The following is a 4511-nucleotide window of genomic DNA, read 5'->3' as shown; positions in this document are numbered from 1 at the left end:
CAGTCCCTCGCTGCCGAGCCTGTGAGCAGCTGCGGTGCCTTCAGACTTCAGCAATCGCCTGCTCCCTCACTGCTGGCCTGGGGGCAAGGCCACAAGGCTAAGAGCAGGCAAGGATCCCTGCTCCTCATTATCCCCCAGCTCTGTCTTGCTTGGGCACAAGCGTCTGCCATAGCCAAGTCCCAAGATCCAACAACCCGTGAAATCCCAAGGTAGATTTGATTTTCTATGTCAGAGACAAACTGAACTGTCCAGGAAAATACATTTGTAAGTACTTCACAGCTCCTAATGAGGATCATTCTCAGGGTGGAAAAAGAGCAAAATCAGTGTGGAATCCATTCTGATAACCATCATCATCAAACCCCCAAAACTCCAGAATCATTCATTTTAGCAAAAAACATATGGAAATGTATGTTGCCACACCTCCAGCTCCTTAAATTATCTTTCTCAAATGAACTGGGTTGGAGGAAGATCAATGCTGTGGTTTCTATGACTTTGGAGCACTTGGAAAAGTTTAAGAGGCTTGGATTGTAAGCACCTAACTTATATGCACCTAAACCTAAATCCAGATGCAGCAGCCATTTATATTTAATTCTAAAACGATGGGAAAATCCTTTATTGAAGAAATGCTTCCAGATCCTTAAGTAATAAAACAAGAAGAAAGGGCAGAATTCAAATGCAGCAGCTGAGACAGAAAAATCCAAGAAACAGTCACATGCATAACAATCTAGATACGACACAAATGCTAGAACATGCCAAGAAAACAGCAGCAATGCAAGAAATGATTCAAAAAATAAAGCAGAATTTTGATAACAGGTTGAGTGTTTCCTATGTAGACAAATGCTTTAGGGGACTGAACAATGACCATGATGTTGATTCCTCTCCTTCCTTGCTAAGCCTTGACTCCTCTGGTGAAGGTGATCTGCCTTCCCACACAGAACCTAGAGGCACATTAAACAACCCATGGCCCACAGCAGTTCCCTCAGTTCCCTAAAGCTCAGCAACTAACAGCAACAGGGTAGGATCCCTCCACCCCTGGCACCCCTCACTAAAGTTTCACTGCACCAAATAAAGGACCTGGGATGGGGGGAATAAAGAATATATTGCAATAGATAATTGAAAACTCACAGGTAATATACAATGTGTAGGCTTTTCTTCTCTACAAGAGCCACAGCACACTGAGAATAGAGAATCCTGAATTTGTGGCACAGTGGCAGAATTTAGATGTTTTTTTCTGCCCTAGCACACTTCAGTGAAGTCCATTTTCCTTAGTTACAGGAGCCACCAGGCTCATCTCAGTGTTTATGACTGTCCTGGATTGGGAAGCACTGATGGCTCTACAGAGTGACACATCTAGCTATGCAATTACCAATAGCACAAGACCATAGCAGGCATCATAGTAATCATTTTTCCAACAAATTCTGCAAACCTCTGTCAGATGGAGCAAATCCACAGCAGCTACCAACTCACAGATCAATTACAGTAGCAAATGAACATTTTCCAAAATGGGCCCTTGAACTCTGAGGCAACTAGAAGTTCTAAGAGCAAGAGGAATTGGTGATTAATATTTAGTTAGTGATTAATATTTAGGAACACTTTTTGTTCTTGAAAAAATTAATTTTTTAAATTATAGCTCCTTATACTTACCTGGCAGGGGAGATACCATGATCACGAAGGTGGTTTTCCCAGGGCGAGGCTTATCCATTGCACTCCGGATGTGCTGACCCCTGCGATTTCCCCAAATGTGGGAAACTTGACTGCATAATTTGTGGTAGTGGGGGACTGCGTTCGCGCTTTCCCCTGGTTTGTTTGTTGAGAATAGATAAAATTTATTATTTGTAAAAAAAAAAAAAATTATAGCTCCGTAAGATGTCTGCTGCATTTTGAGTTTTGAAACATTTCCTGCTAAAAACAAACCCAACAATATATTCTAAGGTGAGGTGCAACTAGTGGAGTGTTTATTTGGTTTTGTTTACGGTGAGAAGAAACAGTTTTTACTCAAGGTGGTTATTTTCTTTTCTTTTTTGGTGGTGCTAGGTATTGAACCCAGGGCTTTGTGCATTTGAGGTAAGCACTTGATCAACTGAGCTGTATCCCCAGCCCAAAGTGGTTATTTTCATCAAGCACTTCCCTTCTGCATTTTTTTTTTTTGTACCGGGGATTGAACTCAGGGGCACTCAACCACTGAGCCACATCCCCAGCCCTATTTTGTATTTTATTTAGAGATAGGGTCTCACTGACTTGGTTAGCACCTCAAAGTTGCTGAGGCTGGCTTTGAACTTGTGATCCTCCTGCCTCAGCCTCCAGAACCACTGGGATTCCAGGTGTGCACCACAGCACCTGACTCTTCCACATCGGTTGAAAAAAAAATTACAAATATTAAATTTCACATTTTGATAAACAGAATTTCTTCTACAGCTCACCGGTTTGTTTACTCTCAAATACAACCTTATCAGTAATTTATGAAACTCTAATTTATTAGAGTAAATTAGAGTAATTCATTAGAAGCAAATTATTTACATTCTCCCTGTACTACAATGTTGCATATTAGGACATTGGAATATATTTTGGGTAAGCAATGTTTTTATATTTATACCCCACATTGGCAGGTTCTGCTTTATTTGTATTCTGCATAGCATGTGTTTTTGTGACTGTGCTTTCTAGAAATACACATTTCAAGAAGATATCTCTTGCTGATTTTATAGTTTCTTACTTTTAAAAAATTTTTTGAGGTTATTGATGGATCTTTTTTTATTTATTTGTTTATATGTAGTGCTGAGAATTGAACCCAGTGCCTCACCCATGCTAGGCAAGCACTCTACCATTGAGCCACAACCACATCGCCAGTTTCTTACATATTTGATAAATGTCATGCAGTAAACATCCTGCTTAAGTATTGTCCTTGACAATATAGTAAAAAAATCTGTTGGTTATTATTTTTTCTATTATACAGAAAACCAACATTGCACTGTCTCTACATTTATGGATTGATTAGTTCTCCCTAAAGGAGGTTTATATCCTGCAAGGAAAGTGCATTTGGCAAGACTTTTTCTCTTCTCCAGTAGAGCATCTGAGATGTAGTTTGATTTGTAATTTAGCAATGTCACTTTCATGGTAAGTGTCATATGATGCTCCACTTCCTTTTATATTTTATGCATAGATACAACTGTATCCTGAATGTATCAACTTATTTTCCATACACAGACAATATATTAATTTTAAATTGGAAAAAATAAAAAATGCTGCTGGAATGGAGCTTGGAAGCTTGGATACTCCCAGTGTAGAGGGTATGTGTGGGAGGTGAAAGTGACCACAATACTTGGATGGACCAGGAGATCTTTATTGCAGCAGTGCAAAAGAGGAGAAAAAAGAGAGAAAGAGAGAAAGAACGGGGAAACAGGGAAGAAATGGGGGTGGAGGTGGGGGAGAGCAAAGAGAGAGAGGAGAGGAGAGAGGGAGAGGAAGAGAGAAAGCAAGAGAAGAAAGAGAGCAAGACAGGGGGGCCCGGCAAGAGGGAATTTTTATAGCCAAAATCTAATGGGGTCTCTGGGTCTGCAAGCTGCCTTGTTGGCAGACAATGATTGGATCATACAGTAGTTGCTAAGGGTGTCATCTTCTGCCTTCAGGCAGACAGGGCAGGGGTCAGATGTGGGTTTCCTTACACAAGACGAGTGGGGGTCGAGTGTTCAGCCTTGAGTGGAGTTGAGTGTTCAGCCTTGAGGAAAACAAGTGATAAAGGACCAGACAGAGAGGGGTTGGGGTGCGAGGGTCATCCTGCAGCTAACATTTGTTCAGCCTGCCCTGCAGACAACATAATTCAGCCTGTCCTGCACCTAACAGGAGGGGTCACTTTTGGTCCCCAGTCACTTCACTAAGGAGTGGCGCCAAGGGACAGAAGACTGATCAGAGGTCGAAGGTTGCTGGAAGGAAAGGTCCAGTGGTGGGGAAAGGGCGCAGCGGATTTCACAGTCCCGGGATTTAAGCTCTCCCGGAAGAGCATGAAGTGTCTACACGAGGGGTGCGGAGGATCAGCGCTTCTGTCGCGGTATATGACTCCGCAACTTGGGGAGACTCTTTGACCCTGGACCATGCTCTTTGCAGGATTTGGTGGGTAACCTCAGCGAAGGGCAGAGTCTTCCAAAACAGGATGACAGGTGGGAGGGGGAGCAGACGTAGTTGTGAAGATTCTTTTTTCAGGTGTTTCTATTTTAGCAGGTTGATCAGTTTTCTGTATTACTACAGCCCCTCTATCAGCTGGGACTCTCTGCCTTCTTTCATAGACCAGAAAGTTTCATTTGCTTTCCATATTTTTCCACTTGTGGGAATTTCTCATCATTGGGATTCATCCATCTCCCTTAGGATTTGGATTTCAGCTCCCCTGACAGGAAGGATTTAATAATATCTCAGGATGCCCAGTTAGTCATCTTGAATTCACAGAGTTCTGAGAACTCTCCCCCTCCCCGCTCAGATGGGGGTCTCCTTACTTTGTCCTGGAACCCCTGGGCTGGCTTCAG

General features: G+C 42.4%; 1 non-coding gene across 1 annotated transcript; it reads left to right on the top strand.

The window, feature by feature from the left end:
- Positions 1–1636: 1636 nt before the first annotated feature.
- LOC124081493 (U1 spliceosomal RNA) lies at positions 1637–1800 on the top strand. The gene has a single exon (XR_006848054.1). It is a non-coding gene; the product is annotated as a U1 spliceosomal RNA (small nuclear RNA).
- The last annotated feature ends 2711 nt before the right edge of the window (positions 1801–4511 follow it).

Source organism: Marmota monax, unplaced genomic scaffold (genome assembly GCF_021218885.2).
Source record: "Marmota monax isolate L192 unplaced genomic scaffold, Marmota_monax_Labrador192_F-V1.1 WCK01_AAM20220418_F8-fsc00426, whole genome shotgun sequence".
NCBI lineage: Eukaryota > Metazoa > Chordata > Mammalia > Rodentia > Sciuridae > Marmota > Marmota monax.
This window is presented reverse-complemented; position numbering and strand designations above follow the sequence as displayed.